General features: G+C 36.0%; 1 protein-coding gene across 10 annotated transcripts in view; it reads left to right on the top strand.

The window, feature by feature from the left end:
* The window catches only part of DIAPH2 (diaphanous related formin 2), a 1048054-nt gene that overhangs the window by 359409 nt on the left and 676623 nt on the right, over positions 1-12022 (top strand). The window lies entirely within an intron of this gene.

Below are 12022 nucleotides of genomic sequence, written 5' to 3'. Positions count from 1 at the left end.
GATGGTTAAGGGGAGTCATTTTAAAGAATGTAAATGGGGGAATTTAAAACACATATCTGCAGAAGCCAGAAGGACTTGTTGATGGGTTGGTACAGTAGGATTAAAAAAAAACACCAGGAGTCATTGATCACTCGTAGATTTGGAACTTGAACCAAATAAAGTACTGTACAACAAGTTCCTATTTTAGCCACTGAAGGAGAAAAGACTGAGAGAGATGGTGTTGACAGAAATGGTGGTCAGAGGATTAAAATAATATAATAATCAAGAGAAAACCATCTTTGGATATACTATGCTAATATTTCCAGAGGTAGGAATTACAGCTTGCATTAGTTCAGTGTTGATGTATGGATATAAAATATATCTCTTTGGCATTAACCTTTGCTTCAACTCTAGGAATTTGTGCCTCTTGATTTGACTGTAAAGACAACCTTTACTTTATTCTCTGTGTTTAACTATTTGGTGAAATGAACATTGCACTTTTAAGTGTTTCTTTTGATTTACTCTAGACTGAGATCATATTGAGTGCTAGGTATGAATTCATTACTAAATGAACAATTCTGCTCTGGTGAACAGAGAATTTTATTTTCATTCCAGCTAAATCTGTGATCTAAAGAAGGTCTTTACCTTCTTTTTGTTCCTGAGAGACACCGAATGTATACTGATAAAAACCCTGTTGTCAAGTTCAGAAAGAAATGCAGGTCCCTTCTTTCAGATCTTCTACTAAATAGCTGGAAGCACCATATTTCAAAGTCTGCTTTCCAGATAGAAACAATACCCTCTATCTAAGAAATTGAAAAATTGTATCCATCATCTTTTTCTAGGAATTGAGAGTAAAGTTAGTGTCTAGTAATTATTGGGAAATTGCAAAATGGATTATACATATGTGACAAAAATGTTCATGTAACTTTTAAAGTGTTCTTCCTGTGGTTGTATTATTTATGATAGATACTAAAAGGTCTTCTCATTCTTTTCTTAGTGCTTGTCGCTTAAGCAGCTGTTTCTCTGATAACTTGGTCCTACAGAATAAGGGGAATTAGTGAAGCAACTGTAATTGTTAATTATTTCCTTGTCTTTTATAACCCAGAAAACTTTGCACCAGATCTGAATCTTCAGTGGATTGGTTGAGATTCCAACTTTATTCATGATCATTGATGAATCTTCAGTTGTAGCGTTTGACTTCATTATAGTTTAGCAGAGAAGTGTTTTAGCACAGTATGACAACTACCTTTGTGAAAGCATGAGAGAATTGTATTCAGGAAGATAATGTAAATTCTCTGTATGATAATCTTTTCAAACAGCATTCTAGCACATGTGGAAAGAAAGTATATTACAACTGAGATATGTTAACTCGAATCTAATACAGCTTAGTTTTTTTTTTTTTTTTTTAGTGAACTCATAAGAAATTATTTTGTAGGGCCTCTGGAATGTATATAAGAAGGTTTAAAAGCAACTGTTTTAGGTTACTGGTCTCTCTTCTGTTTCCAGCATTTGTTTATTACTTGACATTTTGAAGTAGTAATGTTTAAAACTCTTGTCATATTTTTTTTGTCTTTTAGAAATGGTATCACATGGGGATTTTAAAACATGTATAGTCATGCCTGGGCATATGTATATAAAAGCATAACCAACATATTTTAGTGTCTTATATAGGTTGCACACACAAGCCCATTTTTAAATTTATATAACTTGTCTACATTTCTACATAAAATGTCAGTCATTTGCACATGCCCTAAAGTGAATTTGGAGATTACCTTATGGCTCAGGTGGTAAAGAGTCTGCCTGCAATGCAGGAGATCCAGGTTTGAACCCTGGGTCAGGAAGATGCCCTGGAGAAGGAAATGGCAACCCACTCCAGTCTTGCCTGGAGAATCCCATGGACAGAAGAGCCTGGTGAGCCCCAGTCCATTGAGTTGCAAAGAGTCAGACGTGAGTGAGCGACAAAGTGAATTCTGGCCTGCTCAGTATTTCTTTCCTCATACTGAAACTTTAACAAAGGGACAAGGACCATTTCAATCTAGAGAAAGTAGAAAGCTAAGCAGTAGAAAAAACAATTTATACCAGGCTTGGAAGATCCCAGTCTTTCCATTTTGATATTCCACAGAAGCTACTTCTAGGGGCATGGTACCATAGGGCCAGGACTTGTGTTATGGTTTTTCGTTACCCAGACAGGCCATATGCTAGGCAGCACTGTGCTTGACTACTGGCCTTCACTCAAAACTCCACTTGGAAATATTTCCTGCCATGCTTCTGGCTATGTGCTGCTTCATTCACACCTCTTTACCTTTCCTTTGCTAGCAGGAAGCTAATTCCACTGAAAGTGCTTAATTATTTGTCTTTGTTGGGAATAAGGGAAATGTTAACCTGAAGAGTTTTATTTACTATAATTGTTATGTCAATATCACTGGAATCTGAATGTATCTCAGCATTTTCTCTCTTTTTTCAGCACTCCCTTACTTCAAAATACTGTGTCCTTAATTGCAATCTGCATAGTTTCTGACCTCTGGTGAATGATTGCAGTTTTGTACATTAAAAAGAAAATCCAATTTAAATAAACTCACAAATGGAGGCTGTGGAAGAAATGATAATAATAAAGACTCACATTACCATAGCATTTACTCTGTGCTGAGTATTGTTATAATTGTCTTAAATGGATTAACTCATTATGTCTTCTCAATAAACTCCTTGAAGTTACTATTATTCATCCTATTTTATATATGAGGAAAATAAGGGACAGAAAAGTTCTATAACTTGCCCAGGCTAACACAGATAATAATAAATGAGGGAATGATGATTCAAACCTAGGCATTTTGTTTCAGGGCATTTTTTAATGCTATAGTTTATGAATTTGCTAATTGCCTTGATATCATTTTCTCTTTAACATTTCATCAAGCTCTGTAATAAATCATCACTTATTTTTTCTTGCTGTTCACTGGGGATAAAGTTGCATCATATCAGTAGCTATAAGAGGTTTTCTGTTTCATCAATGTAGGGCTTTTAGAAGTTAGTATTAATATATTATAAAAGCTCTGTTTCCATAATGGATGACCAGAAGAACTAGCTTATTGTATATATGTGAACACATATATAACCAACAGTTTGTTTTCACTGTCTCTAAGCTAGTGGTGTAAACTTCCTCTAACATAGGCTATGTTATTTGTCATTTTCTTTTGGATACTTTGGTACTTGCTCCAAATAAAAAAAATATTTGGGGAAGGAGATCTAGAGAAGTTTCTTGATGAAATTCTGATATTGGATGATGTTTTATAATAGTAAGCATATTATAGGTTTTTCCAGGTGATTCAGTGGTGGAGAATTCACCTGCCAATGCAGGAGAAACAAGTTCTATCCCTGGGTCATGAAGAACCCCTGGAGTAGGAAATGGCAACCCACTCCAGTATTTTTGCCTGGAGAATCCCATGGACAGAGGAGCCTAGTGGGCTACAGTCCATAGGGTCACACAGAGTCAGACACGACTGAGCAGAAGCACAGCAACGATAAGCGTGTTATATCTTGGAACACTGTTTCTTTCTCTTTTACATCACAGGCAGTGCAGGATGACCTGCCCATCTTTACCCTGCCACTTCCCCCAAATAATAGTTTTTTTGTTACTCTTATGTAAGGCTTTATTAGTGTTTGTATTATCATGCAATCTGATTTTGCTTTTCATTTTGTATAGACATAGTAATCCATGTGTGATGATCATAACTGGTTATAGCTCAGGGAATAGGATTGGATAGTGCTTATGAACAACGCCTACAGGCAGAATTAATGGGGAAGACTTATGTGGAAGGTAGTACAAAGGAAGAATACTGGAACTGTCTCTTAAGTAGGAAATCAGAAAATAGATCTAGAAATTGACTCCTAGTTGAAAAGACCAGTTGTGAAGAAGGGCTGCAACAGAATATTGCCTGACAAAATTCAGTTAATACACAATATTCCTATAATGACTGCTTTCAAGGTTGTATACCAGCTTTTATGTAGTTTTTCCTGTCCTGGCAGCAACTTTACTGTATTCTTTCTGTGTCAAAAGACATGTTGGAATGCAAGAAAGTTAGAATGACTTTATTAGGAAAAAACACAGAATTTATTTTGTGAATTTTTGCTAAGTATTTATAAAAATAAAAACTCTGAAAAAAGAAAAAAGCAGCCCTGTGTTTTACCTTGCAATTGATGATACCACAATGACACCCCACTCCAGTACTCTTGCCTGGAAAATCCCATGGACGGAGGAGCCTGGTGGGCTGCTATCTATGGGGTCGCACAGAGTGGGACACGACTGAGCGATTTCACTTTCACTTTTCACTTTAATGCATTGGAGAAGGAAATGGCAACCCACTCCAGTGTTCTTGCCTGGAGAATCCCAGGGATGGGGGAGCCTGGTGGGCTGCCGAATATAGGGTCGCACAGAGTTGGACACAACTGAAGCAACTTAGCAGCAGCAGCAGCACCAATGTGAAAAGATATTGTGATTGTTGTCCACTGGAGGGCGATACATGCTAACCCAGTGGGAGAAGCACCTTGTATGGGTTTATTGGTGAAGAAGGGCAATAGACCCGTATCATGGCTCTTTGGGAGAGAGTATTGCATCTCAGGCCACCATAGTCTTGGCAGTTAAGATATGCCAAGATGAAGAAGAAAGGGTTTGGCTCTTTAAAGAGCTCAATTTTCAAAAGAGAGGTAGATGCAGAAAGTATCTGCTATATCTAAAATAATTGCTCTATTAAAATGTGGTAACTGCTATAGAGTCATGAAAGAATAATAGCCTTATTATTAAAGAATAATTAATGATGAATTCAGAAAGTTTCAGAGAAAAAGACCGTTTGAATAGGGACTTGAAGTTTATGTAGTTTTGGTTGCCTTTTTTTATTTTCCCGAAAAGGACAAGGGCATTCAGGGCATATGAAACTATGTGAACAAGGGCAAGTATGATAAAACATCACACATTGGGGAGTGAGACATTAACTGGTTGGGTGGAGAATGTGGCATGAAGGACAGGAGGGAGATTACAGGTTGAAGTGAACTAGTAAAGGACCTTTTTACTATGACCTATGATTAACCTTTATTGCATTTTTAATTAGGGTTGGTGATGAGTGATCAGAATGCATTTTAGAATGATCACTTTCAGTAGGAAAGTGAAAGACTGATGGGAGGGCATTTAGCAGGCTTTTTAATAATCTAATTGAGAGATTTTAATGACTTGAATTGAGGCAGTGGCAGTGGGAATGTAAAGGAGGGAACTAAATATTAGAAAGTGAAATTAATAGTTATTAATGGCATTCAACATGGGGAGATGAGAGACAGGGAAGAAGGAGGAAAGGAACATCTATTATAATTCCCACGTTGTGGATGATGGTGCTGCTTACCGACGTGAGGAAGAGTGAGAAAAATAAACGCTAGGTGTCTGACATACTAAATTTGAGATATACAGTAGTTTGGTGGCCATGTTCTATAGGCAGTTGTATGTAGAAAATTGGAGCTCAGAAGAATATTTTGGTTTGAGAGAGAGGTTGGGATTTTATCTACATATACATGCAATTTAATATTATGAGAATGGATGAAATTACCTAAAGAAGTGTTGTAGAGACAGAAAAAAAGAGAGTCCAATATAAAGTCCTGAGGAACACCAACATTTCAAGGTCCATTGGAAGAGGAGAGCCCGTACATGAAATGCCAACAAAAGATGTAGCAAAACAAACAAAATGTGTCATCAGAAAAGCCAAGAGAGAAAAACATTTTAAGAAGCAAGAAAGGGTTAATTTAGTCAGGTAGAATATTGCTGAGAAGTTAAGTCAGATGAAAGTAGCAAAAAAAAAAAAAAAATGTTTAGATATGCAGCAGAGAGAACATTAGTGATCTTAACATAAATATTTTCTAATAGTTGGTGTGAATGGTGGCCAGGCTGGAATTCATTAAAGTTTAGGACCATTGGAGGTATCAGAGGTGCCAGTCATTGAGATAGTACAGAAAGAATATGAGCTTTGGTAGGAAAAAGAATGAAATGTGGATCCTGTTAAGTATGATACTCAGCTGGAGATGTTCAGTATATATGATCTGGAACTCACAAGAGCAGTCTGGGCTGGAGATAAGGATTTGAGAGGTTTTTCAGTAGTTGAAGACTCACTGGATATTCTCAGCTACATTTGACATAAAATTGGGACCAATTTATTATGGAAAATTGGCATTTTTTATTAATGTCTAATTTATCACAGTGAAATACATATACAGTGCAGTTTGCCAAGGAGACAATTGAGAAATGAATGCAATGAGTTAGCTTAGCTTTCTCTAAAGACTAATTATTTGAATATGATCTTATATTGGTCAAAGCACTCAAAACCTAAGAAGTATATTTTCTGAGTCTAGGATCTGAGTTAATGAAAAAATTTGATCAGGCATCCTTTTAAAATCCCAGCTTAGTCAAAGCAGATAGACCCATTTAAGTAACTAGCCTTGAAAAAAAGAGAAAGACTTAAGAATATAAATCATTAACTTAATTGTCACCACTGTACTTATACTCTAGATTTTTATGAAGTGCCATTTAAGTTAAATGCTTATTTACTTCCATTGTTCACTTAGCAGTGAAAATGCCATCAGACAAATAGCTGAGAATCTGAAATTCAAAATAGTCATTTTAGGAGTTAATTTTCTAGTAAAAGTTCTCCCTCAGACCATTTCATTCACAATGGAGTATAACAGTCAGAAATGTGGAAATGACAATTTTTGATTTAAATTGCTTTTGTCACATAGTTTTTCATGCTAGTAAAGAAAACATGGAATGTGATTGACCTTATTAATTTTAATTTTATACAATATAATAAAAGTTATGATAGTGACTTTGCAGAATGAACCTTTATCGATTTATGCTTCTGAAAAATGACCTTATAAAATGTCAAAATTGCTATTGTATGCTTTTGAAAACTATTAAATAATTTGTGTTTGATACATTTAAACTCTTTATTGAAGGTCAAGGATTCTATTAGGGCATTTTTGTCAGTAAAATGTTGACAGAAATTAACTAGGTGGTTGAATTCTCACTGACAATAGTGTCACATATTTTAAAGAAATTGTCTAATGATAAGGCCAGATTTTGCTCATTATTTTTCTTAGTAACAACCACTAATTCATTAACGATTGCCTTAATTAGAGTGTGTTAAGTGTCAAAACTTAGTGGTCACAGTCTCAATCTTATTTAATAGATATTTAGTTTAAATTGCTATAGTTGTGTCATCTTCAATGACTATGTATCTGCCGTGCATTTGGATGCAATATAATTGTGTGAATACTCATTGGTAATTGTGTTGACCTTAATGTATTTTTGATATCAATATTGAATGTAGACATCCACAATTTGATGTGCAAAGCCACAATCTAAACTAGTAAAGTCAGAGGCCAAAAACAGTAAGGAAAAGCTGAAATTCTGTCTTATTTTCTTTATGTCAATGAGGCATATTTTGTTGTGGCATATTCTGCTATCCTTCCATGGATATATGAGTGCAGTGTCAACAAATCTCAGGATTACCTCTTTTACTGAGGTCAGTAAATACTTGGATAGAAAATTTATAGTTTAATCTATAAGATCACTTTCTCTTTCTCTGTGGATATGTGTTTATCCATACTTAGGTGTATGCACATATGTGTCCTATTGGTATAGTACAGATCTTCCTCGTATCATGTTGGTGTTGTGTGTGTGTGTGTGTCCTCAATTGTTTCCAACTCTTTTGCAACCCCGTGGACTGTAGCCCACCAGGCTTCTCTGTTCAGGGGATTTCCCAGGCAAGAAGATTGGAGTCGGTTACCATTTTCTCTTCCAGGGGATCTTCCCGGGGATCGTACCCCCATCTCCTGCATCTCCTGCATTGCAGGCGGATTCTTTACTACTGAGTCACCTGGAAAGTCCCTTATATTGAATTTATATCCTGATGTAAGCCCATCATTAACTTGAAAATATGCTGTGCTAAGTCACTTCAGTCGTGTCCGACTCTTTGCAGGCCCACGGGCTGCCCATGAGCCTGCCTGCCAGGCTCCTCAGTCTATGGAATTTTCTAGGCAAGAATACTGGAGTGGGCTGCCATTTCCTTCTCCAGGGGATCTTCCCAACCCAGGGATCATATCTGCCTCTCTTAAGTCTCCTGCACTGGCAGGCAGATTCTTTACCACTAGCGCCACCTGGGAATATCATAAACCAAAAATGCATTTAATACACCTACCTACAGAACATGATAGGTTAGCCCTAGCCCATCTTGGACTGACTCAGGACACTTACATGAGCCTACATTTGTGCAGAATCAACTAACACAAAGCCTATTTTGTAATAAAGTCATGTAATCTATTGAATACTGTACTGAAAGTGGAAAACAGAGTGGTTATATGGGTACAGAATGGTTGTAAGAGTATATCATTTATTTCCCCTCATGATTGTGGGGCTGACTGGGGGCTGTGAGTCAATGCCACTGCCCAGCGTCACGAGAGAGTAGTGTACTGCATTATCGCTAGCTCAGGGAAAGATCAAAATTCACAATTTGAAGTATAGTTTTTCTGACCAGGTATTGATTTTGCATTGTAAAGTCAAAAAAGTGTAAGTTGAACCACAGTAAGTTGAGGAGTAAGTACGTGGAGAAATATTTTAAACTCATGAAGCCTTGGAGATGCTATGGTTGTGGTAGCTGGAAAATTATGTAAGTATTGTGAAATTATCCTTCAGAATTCTTTGGCTTCAGTGTGTGGGAGAGGCTTGGATGGTATGTATAGTTTCATATTAGCCCATACCCACTGTCCCATGATAATAGATAACCTCTTTTTCCCTCCAAGGAAATGTCAGTGTTTAATGCAAAAAGGATGAAGGTACCTTCTCACGTGGTAATTGACTTGATACATACAATCTTTGGTGAAGGGATTCTAAATGGGAAACTTGAGGATTCTTTTTTTTAATATTGTTGAGGTAAATATTGTTGTAATTTCTGCTGTAAAGTGATTCAGTTATTCATGTATATATACATATTCTTTTCCATTATAATTTATCATGGATTATTGAATATAGTTCCCTGTGCTATATACTAGGATGTTGTTATAAATGACCTTTTAAATAGGGTTTTTGAATCACATTCAATAAAATGAATGTATACCCTATGATTCTCCAGTACCTTCAGATTTTTATTTTTTTCCTCTTCATCGAAGTATCCAATCCTATTCAACTTTATATGGCATATAGGAATCTTGACACTCTTTTGGTTAGTAAGGACTATAGATGTGTCTAAGAATCTCAAAGCTCTGAACATAGCTATTCTTCATTTTTTGAGAGTGTGTGAGTTTCATGGGTCTTCAGTAGACCTTCATTTCTCATTGCCCTTTGTCTAGGCTGGGCTGTGTTCCTACCCCCACCCTGATATCATCTCCATTCTCTTAACAATATTCAGTGTCTTATGTACTTTGTTGGATCTTCTCATTTCATCTGATTATTGAGATCATTTTGATTATATTAAATGTCATGCTTTTAATATTCCTCCGTTGAAAAGATATTTCAGTAGATAGCATGAACATTAAGGGTAAAGTGGTGAATTCAGTGCCAGAATGTTTAAGGTAGGCAACCAACTATCATTTGTGTAATTCATGTTTTTATTATAAAATGTCATTGTCGGCTAAGACTGGCTTAGTTTTTATCAGATTAAATTGTGGGAGGCTGTATTCTTAGTTAAATGACAGCATTTTACAGAGGAAGCAAGTGATTTTTCCTTAAAGGACATTCTTAGGTTTTAATTCTTGTGATTTAAGTTAGGTATTTTGCCAGCCAGTAAAGATAGTTATACTCTGAAGAAATTCTTATTCTGTACCTCAGTGTAGTAACTAGTATATATTAGCCTTCAACTTCTGTGACACTTAAGTTTAGAATATATGAACACACTGTTTTCTGTCACAAAAGAAGGGGGTAAAGAAAACCTAGAATCTATTTTACTCACATGTTTCTTGCCATAGTTTACTGATTAGATTTTCGTCTGGGGGAAAAAAGTGACACTTGTATTAGAATCATCTCATTTTAATGATCTCCCCCCTCCCCAAGTGAGGGAAGAAATACAAATGCTCGGTTTATGGAGGATATATTAATCATTCTTGCTTTGAAAAACTGGATTCCTTTAATATTGGTAACAGCTTTTGTTGTTAAGTGAAGCAAACTCATATATTAATTTTCTAATTGTCTTTGGTGATAGAAATAAAGCATTGATTTACTTGCTTTTTTCCATTAAAGGTAGTACTTTGTGATAAAATAAAAATTAGTGAAATTCACTTTCTTTATTTGTACTTTATTCTCATCAGCAAGGAGCCATGATTAAATGAGAAATAAAGGTCCTCTTACAGTCAGAGAAGCAGAATTAGGAAAGCAGGCTTTAGAGCCAGTTTGGACTCAAAACTCACTCATACCACTTAGTAACAGGAATGATCTTGGGTAAGATACTTAATATCTCAATTTCTTCATCTGTAAGATGGAAATAATAATAGTATGTACCCCATGGGTTTATTGTGACAATTGAGTCAATGTATGTTTGAAATAGTGCTTGTCACGTTCTAGATGAGGGAGTTCTTGTGATCATTTTTATCTCTACCAATCATGTTTGTTATTATAACAGCAGCTATTTTTAGTCCAGGGGTGTAGTTAATTCTTTATTGTCTATTTGTAGAGAATAGGGTCAAGATGTTTGACACCTTTACTACCTGTTCAACATCCTTGTATAGTCTGTGATCTGGCCAGCACTTAGTACACATAGCAGTCCTCTTTTGTGGAAAAACCGTGGGCCACAGGTGTATCTACTTCAGGTTCAAAAGCTAATAATTAAAAGTCTGATTCTGAATACAGTTCTTCTGATGACTTTTTTGGTGCTGATTTTTAATGGCTTAAGTTTGACATGTCTTTTTCTTCTTTTTTGAATAATGGATTCCTTCAACCTAAGCACCATGTGTGAAATGTCTGAACTATTTGTATAGGTATGGTTGTTTTCCCAGGGAAAAAGTAAACTCTGAAATGCAATTTATAGAATTATCTTGCTGTTGATGTCTATCATGAAACTGTGTATAGATGCACCTAGCATGTGATAAAAGTTTAGATTTGAGAATGGAGGGGAATATGGTTAGTGGCAAAGGACAAGAAAAGACTCATGGATTGACTTTCATCAAAGATATTGGCTTGAAAAAAAAAAAGTTGATATGAATATAGCATTTCCAAATTGTTCACTTTCAAAGTAAAGGTAGCATGTAATATTTCCAAACTATTTACTTTTTAATTTTCAATTTTTGTTGACCACACCATGTGGCATACAGGATCTTAGTTCCTTAGTCAAGGATTGAACCCATGCCCTCTGCCGTGGAAGTGTGGAGTCTTAACCAGTGAACTGCCAGGGGAATCCCCTCAAGTTGTCCACAAGTAGTCTGACAACTGAGGTATGGAAAATTTCTCCTTCTTCAGTAGACAGATTGCTGAGAGTTTCAAGATTCATTCAATCTTGCAGCTTTTAGCTGAATAGTATTGATTCTTCTCTCTCACCTCCTAATTTATAAGTTCAGGTTTCCATAAACATGAGTTTCTAGAAGACATTTTAAAATTTATGCCTGTTTTATTAGTTTTGTAAATTATAGTATCTGTGTTAAATGAAAAATACCTATAGCACTATTGATTAATACAATAAAGATGAATAATCCCTCTGTGTTCCTGTTACCATCTGCCATTATTATCTACCAGTTCCCTGTCTATCCTTTGCTGCTTTCAAAATCAGTGTTCGGCGTGTTTGAACTGGACTCTTGCTTCAGGCAGGCCAATCTGGTTGCACTCACTTATGCATATAAGTGACAAGATCTGCTCATATCCCCATCACAAACATTTCCCCAAATGAAATGCCCAGAGCCTCTGACTCAACTAATTACAGCACTTACCTCCTTCCCAATCTTGTTTACTTCTAATTATTCCAGATTCTAGCTTTGAGAATACTGAGGGGGAGCTAAGTATGCCTATGTGGATGGAGCCTTTCATTTTCTTAATATG

This window comes from Bubalus bubalis, chromosome X (genome assembly GCF_019923935.1).
Source record: "Bubalus bubalis isolate 160015118507 breed Murrah chromosome X, NDDB_SH_1, whole genome shotgun sequence".
Taxonomy (NCBI): Eukaryota; Metazoa; Chordata; class Mammalia; order Artiodactyla; family Bovidae; genus Bubalus; species Bubalus bubalis.
Note: the sequence above shows the minus strand (reverse complement) of the source record. Positions and strands in the feature narration are given on the sequence as shown.